The 24,230-nt window shown below is 42.0% G+C and overlaps 1 protein-coding gene across 1 annotated transcript in view; it reads right to left on the bottom strand.

Annotated features, from left to right (window-relative positions):
* Window positions 1–24,230, bottom strand: part of LOC107999229 (UPF0489 protein C5orf22 homolog) — a 761,052-nt gene that overhangs the window by 722,517 nt on the left and 14,305 nt on the right. The window lies entirely within an intron of this gene.

The raw sequence follows: 24,230 nt of genomic DNA, 5'->3' as shown, positions 1-24,230 counted from the left end.
GGAAAATATTTCGAAAGTCGTCGAAATTTCGAAGAGACTTCTCTCCTCAAATATTGACTTTCAAACGTCGTCGAAAGTTCGGGAATAAGAAGGCAAATTTAGATACTATGGCAAATACCGTTGGATTTTCGAAGATTAATTCGCCGTTCCAGACAGTTCTGAAGAGAACTTTCGCGAGAAGAGAGAGAGAGAGAGAGAGAGGAATGTGAAGAATAGAAATCGATGGAGAATGTCTATCCTTAGTTTGGAACGCCGTAAATCAATGGAGGCGGACAAAATCCGATTAATTAGAATCGTATGCGAAATTACACGTTGGCTCGTGGCCTGTCCTCCGAGGAAAAAAATATCTCGAAAATGGGCCGATAGGCGGTCTCGAAAGGAACGGTAACCACGACACCTACCTGTCTCTAAAGTAGCGCCCTCTCATTACAAGGTAGCCCCACTTATCTCGACGACGCGGCCCTCTTTTTTCAATCGATCCACTAACCGATCGATCGGCAAATCATACCTCGCGATACACAATCATCGACCAGGCATCGCCAATTTGTTCTAATCACCGCCCTAGATCAATGACTTTCCCCCCCAAATTATCGATCACGCTCATCCTGCCAATTTTTTCGCGCGCAATGATCAAAGTTTTTGCATGGAAATGGAAAAAATTAAGAAACAAGCCACTTTCGTTCGTCGATATCGTTTCTTTTTTTTTTTCGAAATTCAAGAAAGAAACTCTCGATTGTTGGGAAAAATTCGCGTCGTCCAGATTTTAACGGGTGAAATACGAAATCAGAAATAGCAGAGGGGGAATGTCGACTCCGGCCATAAATTGTATGCGCACGTATATGTACATATATCAACCGGTATCGGAGTCGCATTTGTCTAACCAACATTATTAATTCAACACAGTAATTAGAATCCGGTTTCGAAAGCGGAATTTCCCCGCTGTCGATCCTGCCAACAACCCAATAAAAATTCAATTAGCTCCTATTCGTAAAAATAGTTTTTCAATTGCTTATCCGGTGAAATATCGCTAATGATAATCTCAGGATTTCCTTCGTCCGATATCTATCACCGTCCGCCTGTTAATAAAGCAAACTGTTAATTTCAGGTCGGAAAATTAAATCGGGCGAGAAAGACATTGCATAAAAAGAAAAAAATAAGAGAGAGAACGAATTCCGATTTGTTTTCCAATTTGCGAAAGAGATAAGAATTTGCCCCGCTCGAAACGAAACAATAAAATTTTACATTAAAATGCACATACCTGTCCAAACACGTCCGAGTATGCGCGATAATAATGATTGAACGGCGGGTTGAGGTATTTTGAGCGGATAATTAAAGTCTTTTCGAAACTTTCCTTCGATTTCGAACGTTTTATTTAGAAACGATTCAAATTTCTCGAGAATCTTTCAGATTTTCCAAAGCTTCAAGAGCATCTCGAACATCGATATCAAAGTTGTACAATCTGGATCCCCTTAACTGTGTTTACAACAACACGTATAAATCCCTCACAGGGATTCGCGTTCAAACATTTTGAATTTTTCCCCGCGCGATAATAGATGAATTCCACGAAATGGAAACGGGATCAGGATCCGTCTAACCGCATCTAACCCCTCCCCTTGCCGAGAATTCTCCTTCGAGACGCCGAACCACTCTTTTTTTCCGCGAGCGCGCGATAAAATCGCGGACACGTACCGATTTCTCCCCGCCCGGGGAGAATATTCTTCGACGAGGAGTGTTCGAGGAGGGGCGGGATTCGGCGAAAGACACCGGCGAAAGAATGCAACGAGAATGCAACAATGTTGGCCGGATGGTTTGCACGTGACAGGAGGCCGGCAATCCGGGAAAGGAAGTTTCTTAACGGCACGTACGTTCGCAACATACGCTCACGTACGTGCCGATGAGTACCCCGGCTACTTACGTGCCCCGGTATCCGTATGCACTCTGCCTTCCTTATCGACACGGCGAGGAGAAAGAAAGTTTCGAGCTTAATGGAACGTGTCGTGGATAAAAGAAAAGGAGGGGGAAATAATACGTTTACGAACTGTTGGAGATCCTGAACGGGGTATCCTTCGCAGGGATTTTCCTGTTTCGTCCTAGCTGCGACTGTGGTTCAGGAGGCGGAGGGAAGAGAAGTCGGCACAATGGACACGCTTTCTCTCGAATCTTTTCGTTTATTATCAATTATGGATGAGCAGAGACGGATAAACTCGTTTTCTTGTTTAAGAAATATACCGAGCGACAGAATATGCATACACGAGATCGAGAAAATTTATAATTGGACGAATAATACGCCTCGAACGGAAAGAAAAAAAGGAAAAGGGAATAATTCTTGTTAACACACGTGGTTAACGCAAGCGGAGGGGCCGTTGAAGGAGGAGGAGGAGGAGGTTGGTTGGAGAAAATTAAGGACCCATTTACAATTACGATGAGAAGTTGTGATGGAGTAACAGTGCGCGAAGCTCATTAAGGTGGGATACGGGAACTGTGCGCGGCGTGATTATGAACGTTGATTGCGTATGTGTGTAACCCAGTCGCCGACAGACCGACCTTAAGAAGTACGGTTAATTGTAAATGAAGCACGCTGTAATTTACCACGTTTAATTGAAACCACGCGCAACAAGCGCGGGTTGATTGGTTTCTTTCTGGAGGGACAAGAATGATTAATGTGTCTATTCCGATCAATACTTGCAACGAGGCAAGAAACAAGCGCAAGGAAAAATCAGCTGGAAATATCTTTGCGGTTCATCAAAATGCCAAAGTGGGAATTGCACGAGCCGCGTTGTGCGTGAATAAACGTATTAAACTTCTTTTTCGATGAATATAATAGAGGGGCTAATTGATAATCGAAGTTTTCTCCACCCTTCTTAGATCCAACGTACAATTTTAAATTTCCTCGCCAAGATAACTCTTTTTTTCTTACGCATTTTCGAAACTAAATCTCCCTCCTCGACGTTAACAAACGCGATCCAGGAACAGGTCGAATCGGCCGTCAACCATAAATTCTTCTCCCGATGGAGAAACCAATTCACCACGGAACGGTAAGACGAAACAGTAAGATCTCGCGTTTCTTTTTCTCTCTCTCTCTCTCCTTTCTTTTTTCTCTTTCGCTCGGACGAGGAGAGATCGAATCGATCCGTTCCACCGCGGTTATCGGATGGGAAAAACGTCGGAGAGATCGAACGGAACGGTTCGTAAATCGCATCCTCGTTCGGCTTGTTGAGCTTCCATCTGGAGGATGGCCTTTTGACGGGTCAATAATTGGGCCGGCGTCGTCTTCCAGGGCTGGAAGAAAATATCCCTGGAAGAAACCGTTTTCTCGCGTTTCTTCCAGAGGAGCAGGCATGTAGTTGCGCGTGTAGACACGCGACGCGTCTCCAAAACGTTCGAAAGAGATTGCTCGAAGCGGGCTTCTTTCGAATAGAGAGAAAGAGAGAAACGAGAATTCTTTACTTCCACTCTGATCTCGTTCCAAATCTTCGAGTAGTGATAAGAGTCTGGCAATGAGCCTCACATCGAGACGCACCGAACTTCGTAATCCTGTTCTCTCTCCACCACGAAAATGGAAACAACAACAACAGTGATCGCGGCGTAGAGATAATCGCAGTGGCTGGTCTCTAAAAAACAGGCAGATTAATTACCTCCGGCGCATGCACAGGTGGTAAATCATTTCGCCGTATACACGCATATATATAAAATAAAAATTCGAAGAAGGAGGGGGAGGAGAGCGAAAATTAAATACGAAATACCTGCTGCAACAACAACCACCGCGTAGTTGACGGAAACGTCGTTTAACAATCCCCCTCCCTTTTCTCCTCGAGCGAGTAACACGCATCCGGCGGAGGAAATTTCTGAAATAACAGTTCCACGATTCGAGATAAGGAGGAGACTCCTTCTTAGAAAAAAAAGAAACAGGAAGTAGCGCGCGTAACCGCAACGCTGTGGAAGAGTGGAGGGGCGAGGAGAGGACACGATAAAAGTGATTATCCTTGGAGAAGGGGAGGAGGAGGAAAGAAAACGCGAAGCGCGCGGTGGAAGGATTCCGCAAATGGTAAATGGGAAGCTTGTTAAATTTTATTGACATTGCTGAGCCGGCACATTCGGGACAAGAAGCCATCCGATTCCATTAGGAGGGGAGGGGAGGGGACGGGACGAGTGTCCCCTTTCGCCCGATTCGCTGCTGCCTGAACCGATGAGACAAAGAAGCTGGGCAGGATCCAGAAAAAGCAGGATGGAAAGGAGGGCCGGGAAAGGGTGCATTCCCTAATTGTACCGATCCAATTATTCCCGACTTCCCAACGGGATATTCCGTTCCAACGGGTTCTCCGCGGCGGAAGAATACGCGGGAAGACGGTGGAACTGGCGATTCGATGGGGGGAGGAGAAAAAAAAAGGAGAGAAAAGGATCGCGGCCTGCAAATTGTCTCTCCTCGTTTCTCTTTCTTCTGGGGGGAAATCGCAAGAAAAATATTCAGCGTGGAAAATTAAAGCAAGGGGAGGGAGAATGTTTCTCTCTCTTTTTATTTCTCAAGGAAACGGAGGATTTTCCTTTTTTCACGACGGCGGAAGAACGGCTGGAGGAGTTAAATTTATTCGTGGCTTTAATGGAATCCGTTTCCATTCAGGGCACGAAAATTATCGTAATTAAAAATAGCGATCGTCGTCTCTGTTTACGAAAAAAAGAAGGAAAGAGATGTGAATTTTCTCTTTGTTCGAGACAAATTTTTAAAGAATTTTTAATTCGTACTTTCCTTTAATCTGCTCCGTTACGACGCAAGTATTCTCGTATCGACGTTGTTTCTATAGCTTGAAACTTTCGTCCCGCCGATATTATCTATATCGATTTATTCATTATCGAGAGATTAAGACGCAATGTTTCGACAGGCCGTATCCCAATCCGTGTTCAAGTTCGGATCTTAATTAGAACGATGAAACGCTCTTATTGCGCGATATGTCGTTCTGCTCTGTATGATTCATGTACGGGCGTTACACACCAATAACAGGAAGCGATGTGTCGTAAAGCGAAGGTTGGCGCCAACTCGTGTTGATATCATCTCGATCCACGGCACGTCTGGATTTCGCGTTCGTACATCTTGAACATGTTTTGCGCGCCAACTCGCCTGCCAGAACCTTATTCGCGCACAAAAATAGTCGCCGCCGCTGCGAACACTAGATACATACTCTAAAACTGCATTCTTACGGAGGAAGTAACATGGAGGCTCGGTGTTTCGTGTTCTTTTTTTTTTTTTTTGGAAAAATTCTCGATTATCGCTGATCGTTTCTCGATAGTTTCCTTTTTGCGTTGCTGCTCGAAGATGTGGATATTAAAGAGGGATGGAAAATACGCGACAACATGTTGCAACGGAAATCTTCGATAAGAAGAAAATGTTACGATACTTGTTCGAATTTAATCACTCGATGACAAGAAATTCAATTTTTTCTTTCTTTCTTCCGATTAATCGTTCCGACTTCGTTCCCCAATCTTGCTCTGGATTCTTAAAACGATGAACGATATACGAAAAGATAAGGATAAACGGATATTGTTGGCGAGAGTTGCAAAACGTGAAAAGCTAATCGTTATGATTTTTCCGATCTCGTCACTTGCCTTTGTCACGAGCCACTTTCGAGCCACTGGTACTTTTCCTTTCTTTTTCTTCCTCTCCTTTAACGCGCGCCGATATCTGGTCAAACTCCTTTGAAAATCCGCTACGCGGCTGTATAAAGGGATCGTTACCTCCGAAACCTCTTGTTTATAAAGAGGTTCGAATACTCGAGAGATCTCTTGAAATCTTGAATAGTGCATCTGTCGTGCGCCTTCGAAGGCTCCTCCCCTCCCCCGCCGTTGCAATGTTAGACCGCCACGCTATTATACCCCTCTCCTCCCCCTCGTGAATTCACAGTTACCCATTAAACGAGAAGAAGAGGCTTGGATGCCCTTTGCTCGATCAGCAATCCATTTTACAATAAATTCGAGCGGATCTTCTCGAGCGATAAAATAAAACCTGAGAACAAATTTCTCCCTTCCTCTCGATCGGAGACGGAATCGAACAAAGTCTTTCTTCTCGCGTCTTCTCCTTCTTTCGAGGCGGTTTATCCAACCGTTGAACCACTTGGGCGTGAACGTGAACGCGAAAGAAGGAGTAACGAGCTTTCCATTCACGCCGCGTTAATTAATTTTCGTGGCGGGCCAAAAAAGCTCGAGGTAGGTTGGCAAGCTTAATGACGTTTCCTCTAATTATGAAACACCATTGGTAACACGCGAGTGTACCTCTCCCTCTTCTATTCTTCTTTCTCCTCCTCTTTCACTTCTCCCTCTCCCTCTCTCTTTCTCTCAATCTCGCGAGTCCATTATCATTATTAACGTTAACGCAGGCGTTTAACAACCGTGGATACCGTTTTTTTGTGAGATGCGCGGAGAAGTCGCGCCGCGGTTTTTTTTAATGTCGGGGAAAGCTCGACAAAAGGAGAAAGAGGAGAAAGGGTGGGGGAAGCGACAAGTAGAAGAAAGAAAGAAAGGGAGAAAAAAAAGTGTATACATCGTCCCCGAAACGCGCCACGGTTGCGATTCCAAGAGTCGCGCGGTTAAAAAGGGAACGAAGGAGGGAAAGAAGGGAAAGGGAGAGAGAGAGAGAGAGAGATGGATGGATATCCAGGCTTTGAACGGCTCGGAGAAAAGTGCTAAAAGCGTCGGCATTTATTCGACAAACGCCTCCGCGCAGCGCCGAGCTTTCACCACTTTCTTCTTCCTTTACCTTTTACCAGTCTCGTGCACGGCGCACAACCATCCTCGAAACCGGCAACCACCGTGGCTATTACCGCAACAGCAATTTTGTTTGTACACGCTCGTTAGAGGAACGAAGTCGGACACAATCTGGACATCTTTCTGAAAAGGAGGAGGAGGAAGAGGAGAGGAGAAGGAGGTTGCAGAAGAAAGAGAAAAAGAAAAAAAACGGATGAAACCGCTTTTTCTCCCCTTGAAGCGCGGTCCATGGGCGCGTCCTGGTGAATTTTTTACGGAATCACCGAGATGAAAAGAGATCTCTGCTCTCGCGTTTCTTTCAATCGCGGATGGAACACACGTTTGTTTCCATTGGGAAATCCTGCTCCTTCCTTCTCTTCCTTTTTTATTTCGCAAAATATCCACGATGAATAAAAGTGTTCTTCCTCTTCTTTTTCTTCCTTCGATACAAGATCCTCCTCGAGAGATTTTAAGCTCGAAGAATTTTTGAAATGGGCGAGAATGAAAACAGATGATTCTCCGATGATTTCGTTCTCCGGAACGACGGATTCATCTTCTCCTCGGGAATATTTCCACGAAAATAGATAGAAACGGTCAGGTGTGGAGGCGAGTGTGTTGGTCGCCTGTACGATCATTTTTTCCCTCGACTTTGCGCTCTCACACGTTGGCCGTTAAGGGAGGTTAGTTATACCGGTTGTCGGTGCGAGTTCACGAACAAACAGGGACCGGTTCCTTTCCATTGAACCGATCTGCTCGGCGCGGCTGGGGATCGACCAAGTTATCGTCGAAAAAAAAAGAAGAAGAAAGGAAGGAAGAAAGAAAGAAAAAGTAATACAGACATGGGAAAAAATTCGCGCGGGCAACGAACCGCTCGGCACGCACGAGCCAAACTCAAAATAATCGTTCGAACGAGTAAAAATTGTATCTCCGTCGCTGCGTATATAATAATAAAATAGATTATTCGTACGGAAGAAACTATACAAACCCTTGGATGGATCGGTCCACGGAGAGGAGAAGTAAGAGGCATAATGGCACCAATGGCGGACACCTGGTATCGTATCAAATATCACGGTCACGTATATACGCGAAAGTTTTCGGCTGCTCGTCGTATGATCGCGGAACTTACGATTATCGTGGTGGAATACTGGAGGAATCAGGCGGAGTGGCCACTAATGGCGGTGTACCGACACTGAATCTGGTCCAAAGACCGGCACGACCCACGCCGGTTGCTCGCCGAGCTCGTAAATTCAATTAGTCGGCGAATATCTCGTGGACCAAGCCGAGTACCAGTACCTTCTTCCTCCTCTTCTTCTTCGCCTCGTCCTTATTCTTATAGGAGTCCTCCTCTTTATCTCGAGCGAACGGGAATTCGCCCACTTTTGTTCTTTGTTCCATGCCCACTTCCTTTTGCTCGCGCTACCCTCCACGCTTCCTCCTTTATTCCACTTCTCTTATTCTTCCCGCTACCTATTCTCCGTCACAGCTATGGGAAAAGGAATAATGCGATGCTTGCTGTGCGTAGGAGTCTTGCGCGCGACGGGCCTCGACGTCACCTGTTTCCACGTTGCGAATTCTGCGTTTCTCGATTAGTAGAAAGCAGCAGTTTTCGACGGATTTGAGCGAAATCTTTTCTGTTAAATTTATGTGAAAGGTTAATTTCCTGTGAAACGAGGCAAACTGTTGAGGGATATCGAAACAGTTAAAGATGAAAAGTCAAATATGCACAAATGCATATCGTAAATAATATTCGTTAACTATTAAACTAATCGAGTGTTTGCGGATTTATGAAAATATTTCTTTTAAAGTGAAAAATAAAACGTGGAAGATATTAGACTTGTGATGGAAAAATATTCTATATATTTATATTCTATATTTCTTCGATCGTATCTTTTTTAAAAATATTTCTGTATAATTTGCTAAATATATAAATGTTATAACGTTTGCAATCTGTTAATTACACGGTAGAAAGAACAGTTATATTTTCTCATAATGAAAACTCTTCTTCTCTCCAATTCTCTCGAGCGAAAGAGAGGCAGAGATCTAACATCTTTCCAAATCGCTTTGAGATTTAATGTTAAATATCATAGTTCGTATCATTATTCCGACTGTAATCATAACCAACTTTCCCTGGATTGTGTCATACGAACTTTGGCGAGGTATGAAATTGTCAGTATCTGATTGCGGTAAAAACATTCACTAGCAATTTCGATAATATAAACCTGGCGGGACTAAAGCACTGTGATTTCTGGGGCAAGAAGTTGTGTATGCCTGGCAGGTAAAAGAATGAGGAGGTTAAAGTGCCGAAGGAACGCGATACCGTAGCAAATAGCTAATTCGTACTCTGTGTGCGCACGATCTCGTCTTGCCACACAAGTAGAATTCATAGGAGACCGTTTCGACATCGAGAAATTCGTATCGGTCTTATTTTCCTTGGAAAAAGGGGGAAAAGGAAAAAAGAAATTCGCCCAACATCCGTCATTTTATCTTACGCTCGAGCGTAATCGACGATCCAATAGGATTCAAAAATTACCAGCAATCGAAATCTGAATCGAGATTCGTCGGAAAATTGTTTGAAGAAAAAGGAAAGCCTCTTCTTTCCTAATTTTTAATAGAGCTGTCTCCCTACATTCGTGGGAAGATTACAAATGATATAACTTTTCCATCAAGATGAATCGTAAAAATCGTAAAAAGTATCTAAGCGGAAAACTGGCGGAAACTTCGCATCATTTTGCCGATCAGAAGATAAGCGAACTACCCTGCATACACCGCAATGGTGTATGTGGCAAGCATAGGTGAGCCCATCTCGAGGCGGGTTTGCAAATCAACGTTCTACATTGGCTACCGGCCACAATAAAACCGATGGCGAGCCCTGATGGATATGGACGATGCATTCACGTGGCATACGCGGCATCGTGGCCTCACAATGAAAAACTTTTCGCATGAAAAGCGCGCGTCAGCGGAATCATGGAAGTGCAACGAAGGGAGCTCTTTCATCGCGTGGGCGGCTTTATCGATCATCACCGGGCCCGAAACCAGGGAAGGCTGGAAGGAGGATCTCGAAGCCAGCATCGGTTATTGATTATGTACGGGGATGATTACACGATCGAGCAAAAGGACTGTAGGGAGAGTAACGCTTTCATAAAAAAAAATTGATCGGCAGCCTCGACATGTAATCCCCCCTCCCAAACTTATTTCGCCTCTGCCTTTTACTTGATGAAACCATAATCCGTACACGCCACGCGGCTGACTTGAAATTAGCCACTAAATTCAGCGCGAGCGTGCCTCGAAGTGTAACGAAGGTTATATTATATACCGTGGACGTGTAAGTAATTATTTTATTTTTCGAACGTCAAACGCGTCGTGAATTCGAGATCCTCGAGCGATTGGACGGCCGATCGCTTCAGCCGCCGGCTTAATGTATCGGAATAATTTCCAGGAAAACTGTTTTACGATATCGCTTCATTCTCTGATAGCCAAGCCGATGCTCGTTCGTGTATGACGAAAATCGGCCGATAAAGACTCGATCTCGAAACTATTTTCGGCACGAGTAATATTCTCTCTCGCGTTATTTATATTATTAACGATTTCAATCGTAATACCGTTACACGGGTATTTTTATTTTTTTAAATCCATTTATATAAGGAGAAGATGGAGACTATCTATCGATCCGTAGAACAGATACATGTTCAAAAAGTCGTACGTTAAATTTATTTCGTTTAATTATAGGAATTTGTTGGAAAACGTTAATTCTATAAAAATTCTATAAAATAATTCTTCCTATAAAAAAATTGATTAAATTCATTTTGATAATTCTAAGGTTGAGGTAACAAATATATAATCAATAAGGCGTAAAGATTTTATTATTCGTTTTTATGAAAAAACATCGACGGGAAATTTTGCGAAACATTTGAAATTATCCAATTAATTGAAATTTAACGACCTTCCACGCAATTTCCTGCAAAGTTTTCCCAATCAACGTGCAAATTTACGCTCGATCGTTCGATTTCCGGCTACTGAGAACCAATTCGCGCAATTATCGTCCCATAAAATCGGCCATTTTAATAATAAGACGTTATATATCGAGCTGGGCCGGATGGAAAAATCATGTTTAGCGTTAAATCTATTTGCAACTCGGACAAATTATCTCGATAATGAAACGAGTATCTGCCTATGTTTCGATTTTCGCGGGTTTATGGCCGCCATTTAACGATACGCTATACGACTTCCTGTTGTCTCTGCTGTCGTTATGTCTTCGTTACGTTATGTCTCTTCTTTACCGCGCGAGTATCGTCGAATCGTCTATCGTCAATGAAGATCTCTGTCTACCAACAAATGGAATCGCATATCGTAGTTGCGTTTAATTAATGATTTCCAGATAAAATACATATTTTGATCTTCGAACCATGGAATATTAAACTGACGATTTCAAAAAGAAAAAAAAGAAAAAGAATTGTTTATGACGGTGGATGACGATCGTGAAATCTTGAGAAATAATAAAAATATTTTAATATTTATTTAGTGACGCATTGATTATTCAAATTATATTAGATTCTTCAGAAGCTTTAATAATTTCGAGAAAAAAGAAATGGAAAAGGACGGATATTAGAATTTAAGGCGTAATAAAAACATGGCGTTTTAAATATACACTTATTGATTATCGTAAATATACGAATCACTGAACTTTGAGAAAGTTTAATAATTCCAAAAAAAAAAAAATTATTTATGGAATGGATACTGATCAAGATATCCCGAGGGATAATAAAAACCAACATGCATAAAATTTTAGTGATAATTTATGCTGATTATTCGAAACATCGGAATCTTAGAAGACTTAACAATTTCAGCAGAAAAGAAATAAGAAAAAAATACCGTTTCTACGGTAATTGCGAGATCTTGAGAGATTCTATAAAAATCCTATGACTTTTATCAGTATCTTCATTACATATTGATTTACGAAAAAATTGTTGTAATATCAAAACTAATAACATCGAGAAGTAACATTTTATTTCTATCTAAATCCGAATAAAAAATATACGGAATGCAGTATAAAGTTTAAGAGTCGTGCAGGAAAACGTTTGACGTTAAAATGCAAAAAAATACAATTTCATTTTATTCATTTTACTATCTATATAAGCTCTGCCTCTATCGTTTATTATTATATATATATATATATTATAAAAAAGTAAATTTTTCGATGTCAATTTTCACTTCCATCTCACATTTTATCAAATCTTGTCAAAGATATTATCAAATCTACATTCTTCCATCTAGAGAAAAGCTTTCATAAAGCCATTATCACTCTATCTTTTTCCGCCGCTAACAATTAAAATTAGAATCCCTTTCTATTATCTCAATTATTCATCCATTTCCATTATCGCGTCTTTCGAGCGTCAAATCTCGTCGAAGATATTATCAAATCTACGTTCTTCCATAAAGCTACTATCTTTCTCCTTCAATTAAAACTAGAACTCTCTCTCTATTATTTCAATCATTTCGATCATCGTATTGATTCACGTCCCAACAGATAACACGAAAAATCTACGGGCAATCATCATGCTACAAACAGCATGATGGCAAACAGTAACGCCCACGTGGCCAGAGCACTGTGCAGATTGATGTTAACACGCAGTGAGAAAAATGAGATTCGTGGGCGGGGAGAAGTCGACAGCCGTGTATCATTTCGTTGTTTTGCACGATCTGGTAAAATCGTGTCTCGTAAGTAAGGAACAAAACCATTCTGAACTTCCTGGACTACTGTTTCGCGATACGGATCTGCCATTTTCTCGCGAGAGACACAACTCCACCCACAACAAATTCACGTATAGTTACATACATCGAACATTCTTGCGAAATTCGCGCGTAATATTCGTTCCATTGTTCCTTAGATCGTCCAGGTCCCTGGTACACGCGCTGGACAAGTGTGCATCGTTTGGACAGGTAAATGAAGAGGCTCGATATTTATTAGACGTGGCCGTAATGTATTGCCCGCTCGTATTCATAAATTCATTTTGCGCCGCTTGCGAAACCGGAAGAATATGGAATCCTAAAATTTACGATCGGCCGCTCCACTAGTAGTAATTTAAATAAGCTGTTACCATTTACCTCTCCTCGTATTTTTCTTCTCGTAATTCTCGTTAAGGCGTCCATGTTGGCTTGGCGAGCACGTTCAATGGGCTCGTTTTCCTTTGCTAATTGTAAGTAAGCTACGTTTTTCAACGAACGCGTTGAATGATAATGGGCAAAGCGAGGCTGTATTTCGAAGAGACACTGTATTTCGAGAGATTAAACGCGCTTCTGCGGAGGAATCTCTCCGAGGAAATGTATGGTAATAATAATGTATGTTTATGCAAATTGAAAACTTCTTTATGAACCGTCCAACCAGAGAAACGAAACTTGAACAGGGATGCGTTTCGTCACTCCCTGTTATAGTTGATGTTCTGGTACACTTTTACACCCAGTTTTTACATTTCCCACACACGCGCGGTTTCAAGAAATAAGAGTGCTGTTAGAATGAAGAAATGTTGGGAACACTTTTTCGTCATAATACAAATTCAAACGAGATAGATAAGATCAAGATACTTTCGAGAAGGATTTTTTAATGGACTGTCCACGCATGCACGAAACGTGCACCCAAAAAGAAGCACTCCTAATAATTTTCCAAAATGCAAATAGTAGAAACAATAATCTCAAAAGAGAGAAACATAAATCTCGGAAAAATTCTCGTCTAATCTCGTTGCTCGTAGAAACGTCGTCGTAAATTAAACGGGGGAGGGAGAAAAACGAGGCACGATCTCTCCATTAGCATTTATACACGGTCTATCCTTGGCTTCTCGAATCATCCCCCGAGTATACAGAAGCCGTGCGCGCACACTCCTCTCGTTTTTCTTCGCCATGCGGCCGCGGGGTAAACGGTCGGGGCGGGGCAGAGGGAGAACCGGTCGGTGCAATAAAGTTCGCGTTTTAATTCCGAGCCGCGGCGCGGTGTAAGTGAATTTAAAAGTCGCGCCTTATACCTGCATTTACCGCGCAGTAAAACGCTGGCCCGGCCCTCTAATAGCAAGCGTCTGCCGACAGCACTGGGCTCGACAGCAGTGGACCGTGGCATTTAGGGTTGCGCTAGCAACCGTGAAGCACCCCAATCAACCGATAGGATATCTATTAAGGTATATTAGAGAGGGCCACTGGCCCTCTCCCCGATAAATTGCCGCCTTCTTCCTGCCCCCCTTCTTATCATCTCACACACCGGATCTATGAAGATCGGACGCGCAACTTTGCCGCGAGTCACCACCAGTCGTTTCCTCTTCCACGAGAGCTTATTCTTTCCCTTCTGCATCCATGTATTTATTTCCATGAGATTTTTCTTCTCTTCTGGTATAATTTTTGCGGAAATTCAATCTGATTGTTCGCTTAGAATTACTTAGAATCTTAAAAGTTGTTGTTTATATAATATTGGCTAGAATTATATTCCCGTTTTTTAGATTTTTTCGCTCTATATGGAGTATTTAAATGGGGTAAACGTGTATAAAATAAAACTACAAATTTTCATCAAACCCCCATAAATGAAGTTTCTTGACACAATTTAAAAGCTACGTTTATCATTATACTCTCTGTGTACTGTCATCTGTAACAAATATCCTTGCGAAATATTTCCATTCGTTCGAACGGAAGATACGTATCGATAAATATTATCGATCTATCTGCGATCCCCATCTCTTGCCGCCTCTCTATTCAATGTATTAGCGGTTAATTATTGGCGCTGTACCAAGACGATCTGATATCGCGAAATAAGATCCTAAAAGGCAGGTGCATCCGAAGGACATCTTGAATCGTAGACTCGAAAAGAGGCTCCGCTCGATCGTCGAACTGGAACAAGCTGCGTACATGCACACGTATACGTGGTCATATTCGTCCGATTCGATATCTCACCTCGGGGAGGATCGCGGAGGAACGATGAATGGAACAGGACAAGGGTGTCCACTGTTTCGTGAAGAAGGAAAAGGGAAAAAAAGAAAAAACTATCGCGGCAATTAATCTCGTATTTTATAGGCGGTAATGAATCTAGATAGCTATCGCGTGGCGGAGAGACGACGACTCCGCGTCCGTGGAGGAGATTCGGACTTGTGGAAGTGGAGGACAACGGAGGACGCAATTAAGATCGCGGGTAACGAAACGGGTAACGTGTAAAGGGGGGGAGCGAAGGAATAACAAGTTTTATTATCAATTGTGATATTGATTGATGTTAAAAAATTATTGATCGTAATGTTGATTGATATTAAAAAACGAGCAAATGAGATACGGCTAGATAAGAATCGTTCGCGAAAAAGAAAGAAGATTGTTTTTTCTTAGGACGGAAGCCATAACTCTGACGAGCAACAAAGTCGATAGGACGTTTTATGCTTTGCCCGCCGTGTCCGGTGTAGAAGAAAGAATGCAAATCTTGGCAGGTTGAACAGGGGATTTATCCGTGCGCTGCCTCCGACACCGGATCCACGGTATTTCCGCTCAGTTAGTGCCATAGTTTATCGTTTAATTAGGGTGCAGAACGTTTAGGCGTGCGAATTTCTCGTTCTTCGCTTACGTTTCGTCTTCCATCGGGGGTTTAAGGGGGTTGAACGACCTGCGTGGTTGATCGCGATGACGGGCTCGCCTGGTTCGCCAAAAATATCGTTTCCTACGTGACCTACGCCCTCCTCTTGTTCAGAGAAGGAACGGATGTAGGTGATAGGAGCCGGGAGAAGAGGAGTACCTCCTCCCTGGATGAGATGCGTTCGACGATAACTGTGCCGGTGGAACTTTTGCGTTCGTAAAAATTCGTAGGAGGAGATTTTCAGGAAGAGACAAAACCGTTGATGTTGACGCGTTGCTATCGAGGTAAAATTTAACTTTGTTCAACGAGTAAAGCTTTTTATGACAAATTTTCGACACGCGAAGAAATATTTTCACGATTGGTCAGATATAATTGACGAGAGAGGGGAGGGAAAAGGTTTAGTGGCAGAGTGCGAAAGATTCGCGCAACCTACGGGTAAATTGACGGTCGCCCCTTGCAATTAAGGCGGAACTCGTCCCGAAAAGAGCGAATATAACGATTAGCAGGCGTGTTTTATGAGGACGGGGATGGCCAGATCGTGTATCGGTGACGTAATTACAGATAGGATAAATTTGGTAATTATAATGTGCTCGATAAACGTTATCCCATATTATCGGTTTCTCTATCTGATATCGTACAATTTCAGTACGTATTTCAGATTTCCAATTTACGTACGAGAATCAATTGAGAAAAATTTGTAATATTTTTATACATTCGTAAGAAAATAATTTTAATAAAATTATTGAATTATCAAAATATATCGTAAAAATATTTTAGTATTTTATTTCCAAATTGTTATCCTATTATTATTCAAAAACTTAATTTATAAGTATAAATTTCTTAAAATGTTCCATAAAAAAATTCGATTTAAAGAATACACGATAAATTACGAAGCTATCTTGCGAGCTATCGTATTCACACGATACTTGATATATGCATTGAGTGAGAAATGACCCGTTTCCAGCGATAGATTTAATAAAAATTTTCCACGAGGGAAAGAATCAGAAAGTTAATTGCCAGGTGAAAGCGTCCAATTAAGACACCTTAATTACAGGGTTCCTGTGAACGGTCATCTTATTCGCTTTTTCTTCTTCTCTTTTTTCTTTTCTTTTTTTCCTTCTTTTTTCTTTTCTTTTCTTTTTTTTTCGACGACTAAACCTTTTCTTCATTTCTACACTCGGTCCTCGGTTTTAATTACTTTCGCAGAGGGTTAATTGTGATTAAGAAACGTGGTCGGCAAAAGACAGATTCTTAAAAACGAGGCAGTTGAAACATTCGCTTTCATTACTGTTAATTGTGACCACTGTTAATTAATTTGCGAGGCTCAAGTTTTTCGGCCGCCATTCGTTCATTCGTCTGGTTTAACAATCCATGGCATCAACCGATCCTGTCTTCACAACTATCGTTTAATTGTTACAATCTATGTTCGTAAATAAATAATTAACCTCGTTATTTCACTAAAAATGGTTGAAACAATTGAACTCTTCAAACTCTCGAAAATTAAATAAACCAATATCTAAAAAAATCAGGAAAGATCATGAAGAAGTTAATTTAAACACACATCATTTATCACTTCAAATTTAATACGCCTTAACCGTAAAAATCTACAACGTTCTTGGAACACCTTGGAATTCCTTCATTAATTCGTCGTTCGATTTATACGAAACACATACACACAGGAAAAACGGAGAGAGAGAGAGAGCGAGGGAAGAAGTGTCAATATCCCTCGATAAGAAACTGTCTCGTTATACGGTAAAAAGATGGGGGATGGCGCAGAAGCCGCGGCGCGAAACGAGGGCCAACTTAATAAATTATGCATCGCTCGCCCTTCTGACATTAAGCCGGCTTCGGGCATTGTCTTCGACGGCCATTAGAAGCGCGCACTTACAACCATTGTCGGGCCGCGAGCATAACCTTTGTCTCCGATAATAAATGGCCGTCTCGTGCTGGGAACTGGTACCGGAGTCGGCCACGGTATCCATCGCTCCGACGAACGAGGAGAGGCAGAGAGAGAAAGAGAGAGATAAAAGGGGGAATCTGTTTGCGATTTTGAATAATGTAGATCGTGAAAATCCGTGTTTAACACACTGGCAAATGAACACGTTCACCCGAACGTGTTTCCCCCCTGACCAAATCACCAAATCAAACATCCCTGATCCGACACCCATTTTTCCGTGATCGTTCAATTACTCGAGGATCCCACGTTTGAATTATGGAAATCTTCTTTCTAATAGTGATAAAAAAGTATTCGTCAATTTACGCGAGGGAAAAGATGTATACGCATATCACGATCGAATCAAGTAATATTATAAAAAGGCGAATTACAAGCATTTCCGGATGGATGGGTGGAAAAGGTGGCGATGAAACGACGTGACGTCTTTATACGCGGGAAATGGCTCCTCCTCCCTCCCTCGCCCGTGGTCAATGGACGGAGGGGAACGAAGGAAGAAAAATTTTTTTTATCGTTATCCGCACGATTTGTAGATGATCGTAAACCGTATATATCCTTCCTATTTTTGCGGGTTGCCGATTGTGAAAGGGACGTACGAGCGGCAACGAGCGGCAACCTTAGGCGGCAACGAGTCCCAGGAACGAGTTTGCATTTGTTTTACAAATGGACCCGAGCACGGCGAGGGCAAGACGCGCGGCAATAAATGCCAACGTGATTTTATGGCACGATCAAATGATTTTTCGTTGCCGCGAACGACACCACGGAACAATGAGCTTCGTTTTGCCTCGCCGTTCGGAAAACAACGACCAGCGCATCGCCTCTTACCGCATCGGCAATTCCTCTTTGACAGCTCGCTCGTTTTTTCGGGGGGAGGGGAAAAAAGGGGGGAAAAAACGAGCACGACAGGTGCGGATATCGACGATCTACTTTCCTCCGTTCCATCCGACACATCGGGCAAATACATCCTCTCGATGTTTTATTTTATATTTATATGTATTATAGAATTCTTTATAAATGTTCCTTTCATAATTCGATCCGTTTTATGCAGAGAATATATATACCTTTTTAATGTTTTATTTAGAGGTACAAAATGAAAGAGAAGAAAGTAAATAAAGAAGGAATAAAAGATTACTTATGTATACGACACAGTGGCCCATATTGAGCATCTGTAGATTATGCTAAATGGCCGAGCACGAACACGAACGACGAGCCTTTACTTTGTTCCTTTTTTCTTTTAATTGAAACTATGAATGATAAAGAAAGGATCAAGATCGCGATATTATATTACGGCAAAAGGCAAGTTGACGAAACTCGCCCGTTCGTTAACGATCTCTCGAAGACGATCGCCGATGTTATGCACGTGTGTGACCCGTTTTATCCCAATATCTCGATCGATAACGATCGTGACAACCGTTATTCACGCTCAAATTCGAACGACCATTTATCATCTAATTCTACCTAATTAACGTCATCCGCTAACGTAAATAGCAAACGACACCATCGTTACTTCTGTATCTAAAAAGAGAATAACTTTTTATCTTTCTGGTTCAGATTTAAACTTTCAACTTTCTTCTATCTATTATACGTACGAATAAAATGTTTCCGCGATTTCCTTCCAAGAAGGATTATTTGAACGAGCGAGAAAAGAAAAGAAAAAGGAGAAAAGGAGGAGACAAAGAAAGACCCCTCCCCCCTCCACTTCTTCTTTTTTCTCCAACACGAGCGAAATAATCCCGAGGCCGGTACAATAATTGGTATTCGTTCGCGGTGTTGGGAACAAAAGGTGTGATGAAAAAAATATCATAACGACGATCGGTTCTTCTTTTTCGCGTCTCGAGACCGATAGTTGCCACCTGTCGGAGGTTCTCGCCGTTCTGTCCGAGCCACGGACGGACAGGCAGAAAACATTGCGATAAAAGCGCCGCGCCAAATACGGGCGAGCCGTCCGGGGACATAAAGCTTGTTTTGAGGAATCATTAGAGGTGAAATAAAATGCGGCACGGTCCCCGCGCAACCGTGTCCGGTTCGAACACGTATATAGCCTTATAGCATCGGTACCTTCCACGGCTGTCGAGGGACAAACGTGTCCCTTGTCGGCGCAGACATCACGTAAATACGACATCCGGCCGACTTACAATTTCATCCGAATTGTAACCGGGAAAATTTTCAATTTTGCCCATTTCTCTCGTTTTCTTTCTTCTGCTTCGCGCCAACGAGGATCATCGTCCTTGCGGAATTTGTGGAGGAGGGAGAATATCCGAAGCTAGGCTTTGGAGGAGGAAGAGGGGAAAAGCAATTTCTCTTTCCTCCTCCATCAACGTAACAATTTACGATTTACAATTTTCACCGCTAATTTTTCTAAATCCTAGGACACACGGGTCCTAAAAGGACTCTAGAAGGGAAGGAAGAAAATCACCGGCTCTCCATTACGCGAATAAAAGAACGAGATCCGATTACATGAGTAACACACGAGCCGACACCGTCCAACGCGCGTCAATTAAACGTGATTTTTCGTAATTAATTGGGTGGAATGGGTCGCGTGCTCGATAGGAAGGCGATAAATACCGGATGTCCCTTAAATGGGGCCCGGTTCCGATTCGTGAACGGCGGGGAGGGTCGGTTTCGAGGACGAGATTTCCGAATCCGGCTCGTTTGTATAATCGGCGGCGAGTCCCCGTGCGATTCCGTGGCGGCGGAAAAACCGCGTTGCCGGGAGCCGCGGAAAAGGCTAATGTGACGAATGAAGAAACGAGACGAACTCGTTCGCGATCGAATATGGTTTGACAGCGTGCAGTAGGGTCCGACGGGGGGAAAAACAGCGAGGGCAGGTTCCCTCGACGTTGAAAAACCCGATGAGCAGTCAAAGGAGCAACGACGTATGCGTTTTTGTTGGCGGGATGCGACAGATGGCAAAGTTTTTCTTGTCGCTCCGTCGTTTAATGCCACGCCGACTCTTTGCCCCTTTAACGGAAGTTTCGAATAAAGATTGAGTCGCCTCTAATTTTCATCGGGGACGCCGGACTGATGACAAGAGCTTACGTTAGAAAGAAAGAAAACCGCGGCATGTTATCGGCATTTGGAAAAGGAGTTGCCTCGATTTTTCTACGCGGACGGGGCAATTCGCTTTTCGCAGTTGACCGAAAAATGCCCATCCCGTTATTCCAGATTAATCGATGAACCGATCGACAAAGGATCTGGAAAATGTAGCGGCGTGTTTTTATACAAATTCATGCATTAGTTGGAATTAAGATTTCTTCATACGCTCGTATCTCACTTTCGAATATCCTATTATAACTCAATTTTCTTCCCATTTTACGAATAATACACCGATCGCCGGATACTGACGAGTCTGCTGTTTGAAACTGGAACTTAATCGAATACTTTATTCAATTTTCATTTAAAGCGTAACGAGGAAGATATATTCCTTCGCAAAATTTGCACGTTACAAATACCGCTTGCGCGAGCAATTATTGGAGGAAAGGACAAAGAGAGGAATGGTGAACGGAGATAATTGAAATAAGAGGAGGATAACCGATCACTTTTTCCCCGACGTTGGACAGAGTTTACGAGGTTAATCGAATACCCGTGTCGCGGATGGTTTAGCACCCACTCGTTAACCACCGCGGCCGTTTACTTTCTCAAGTAACGTTCCTGTTTTTTCAAACAACCCGGCTACCGGGACAAGAAATGGTTGGCCGCGATGAACAACTCGTTCCCAAGGATCAAACGTTGATTCACGAGATAAGACGAATTGTTTGCCCAAGTCCCCCCTCCTTCGATTCGCCTCTTCGAGCCCATCTTCGGTATACATTCGCCCACGCGTTCGCCTGGATAGAGCAAGATTTTTCTCTCCGATGCTGCGCGCGCAGCCGTCGAGGAAGGAAGGAATAATAAGCCGCGTGGCCTCCATCCGTGCAACCGGATGTGTTCGAGCTTGGCTGGATGATCGTGCGTAGTTGGCCAACATGGAAAGACGAATGTTCCCCCGTCGAGGTTTATGCAACGCTAGATAGATTAAATATTGCTCGTGCTCCGCGAGGATGTTCTATCTATCTACGTCTTTCTACGTGGCCACGGATGTTTGGCTTACTCGAATCGAATATCGTTCCATCCAACTTTAACAATGTTACTCGTTTACAAGGGGCGAAAAAATTTCGATGAGGTTGGATAAACCTTGTATTACGTTAAATACTATTTATTTCTTTTTTTGTGGAAGCATAATTTCACTGGATAAACTAGTGTAAACATTCTGAAAATTCGACATCGGTTCGAGAAAACTCGATGAATTTTAATTATTCGACTGTCTCTCATCTGCAAAACTTCTTTAATTAGGAAAAATTCATAAAAGGGATAGATTGAATTTAATGAAACAGGAGATACGTGTTAAATCCATGAAAATAGAAACGCAAAGCGGTCGATACCGTGGGAGAAAAGAATCCAATCAGGTGGAATAAATACATCTAGGCGTGCATCGGCCATGGAAGGTTGAATGGATCCGGAAGATCGTTTGGACGATAATTAACAAGGCATACAGAGGAGGTGGAAGCAAGCGCGAGCTAATTAATACTAAACTGGAGCTCGAGCCAATTGATCCCAGCAATGGATCTATCGAGAAAAGGTTCCAACTCTATTAAATAAGTCGGTAATTAATCGTTAATTACGATAATGGTATCGAGAATGCATAGGTCGAGATAGGTCGAGCAAAGATCCCTCTTCCATTCGTGATAGAATTAAAATTCAAAACTTTTAATTAATTTAACGTGTGTTCGAATGCGTTGTTCGTAATTATATGGACACTTAACCAGAGTCAAGCGATCGATCTGTGGATTGTAACTTCGTCAGAAAAATGATAATCATTTTGCATTACATTAATTAGTGATCGAAAAGATTGAAGATTGCCTTCTCCAAGATTGAAAGGATTTAAAAAATCCAAGAAATATCTAAAAATGTTTGGAAAATTTCTTATGCGACAAAAATCACTATGAAAATTGAAATCTTCTAAAGATCCTCCTTATGAGAAATATAAAATAAAGAGACCAATCTTTAAAATAATCCTACGAAGATTATGATTATTCTCTCACTATGTTACAGCAATTCAAATATCGATAACGATTCCGATTTTTTATAAAATAATGAAATCAAGAAATTAAATAATCATTATTTTGTAATTTCTATATGAATAAATTAAAAATATATATTAAAAATATATATGTCTTCGATTCGAAATTGAAAGAACCGAAATCATTCTCTAAAAGTTCATTTTATTATCACGTGAGATATAAAATTTTTGTTTGAACGCAGATATAAAGTATCTAAATTTAATCCACACTTTCTACCCCGCGGCGAGAAGCATTGAAAAGATTTATCTAAAGAAGAGATCGATGAGGTTATCGAAAAAGAATTACGTATTCAAGAAGAGAAATCTACTCGAGTAAAGTTGTATTTTATTAAGTTTCGAAGAATTCATCTTTTAAGCTACGTCTCGATACGTCTAGGTTCGCGCGTTTAATGAAGTTTCCCATTTTAAATCATGCGACCAGGATTATAAACAAAATGCAAATTATTGGAAAACTAACTTTTATGAAAGTGAACGAAGACCTTTATCGTCTAACACCTCCTTCTTACGATTTTAATCCTCCGTTACACTTGCGCGGATTTACAACTCTCTACACCTCCCCTCGTGATTAGAAGTATCCCCAATAATAAATCGAGTCTTCCGGCGTGAAGAAGTCCTAAACCAAAGAGCGGAGCGAGGAAGAAAACTATCGAAAAGAACTTCTAGACTCCGTTCAAACTCCATTAGTACATTTACCACGGGGGGATACGTATTTGGCATCGAAAGCGGCCGGCACTCGGTTAAAAGTGGCGGAGAAAAAGAGATGAAATCTGGAACAATGAGCAATTTTCTCTTCTTGTAAGCTGGCAACCGACTCCAAATAAGTTCTTACGCCGAAGGCCCCGGCGGGCTCGTCAGCATTTACGAGCGAGAGGTCTCGGGGTTGTTCAATGAAAACTTAGGTGTACCCGGGTAATAAATCCCGGCCCGGTGCGTAAGTAAGACAAACGCATAATAAACAACGTGGACGGCGATCGCGGAATGGCGCTGGTGTACCAGCTTCAACCGGTGACCAGCTTCCAAGTGAAAACTCGGATCGATGCGCCGGCAATAATTCAGAGGGCAACCTTTCGCTCGGAGTGGAGAAGCGTGGGATGGGGGAATGCCGTCTCGTTTCTAGAAAAACGAGATATGGTATATGAGCGGCCCGTCACATCTGGGAAATTATTGGCGCCCAAATTTGCAAACGATTCGAAACGGGATCCAGATAATTTCGTGTTTGAGCGAGAATTATCATCCCGCGTTTCACAGTGTGTATATTTCAATGAAATGATAAGGTATAGGGTGTTTCTGTTTAGAATAGAGTTGAGTAGAGTATCTCTTACGAACGTTCAGTTTGGAGGGTGGTGGGAGTAATTTTAATAATCCTTTGTGAGATGTTCACAGTGTGAATGAACGTAATATTTTCTCGGTTAAGTTGAAAGTTTTCGTGGTTAAGCAAGAAGTGATAAAATAAACAAGCAATTTTCGACTGGATTTAAGACTTTACGCGAAGTAATCGATGCTGGATTTTTCCATCATTTGAAAAGCGATGAAAGATATTTATATGGTAAATAAATTGTGACTAGTAAGAATAGAAAATGATGCAAACTTCGCACAAAAATTGAAGTGTTTGTGAGTGATTTGTGCGTGGTTTTCACATACATCGTTAATTATCGCGATATAAAAGTCATCGATAACTTGTTATCAAACTTATTATCAATTTGTTTATTCTATGCGCGATAAAATGAATATTAAAATGCCGCTATAAATATCTATACATTGAATATTGCGAATATATTCAATCAAAACGTGTTATAATATTAATGTTATCGTGAGGCGAGTTGATTAAGAAATGGTTGTCC

This window comes from Apis cerana, linkage group LG7, assembly GCF_029169275.1.
Source record: "Apis cerana isolate GH-2021 linkage group LG7, AcerK_1.0, whole genome shotgun sequence".
Taxonomy (NCBI): domain Eukaryota; kingdom Metazoa; phylum Arthropoda; class Insecta; order Hymenoptera; family Apidae; genus Apis; species Apis cerana.
This window is presented reverse-complemented; position numbering and strand designations above follow the sequence as displayed.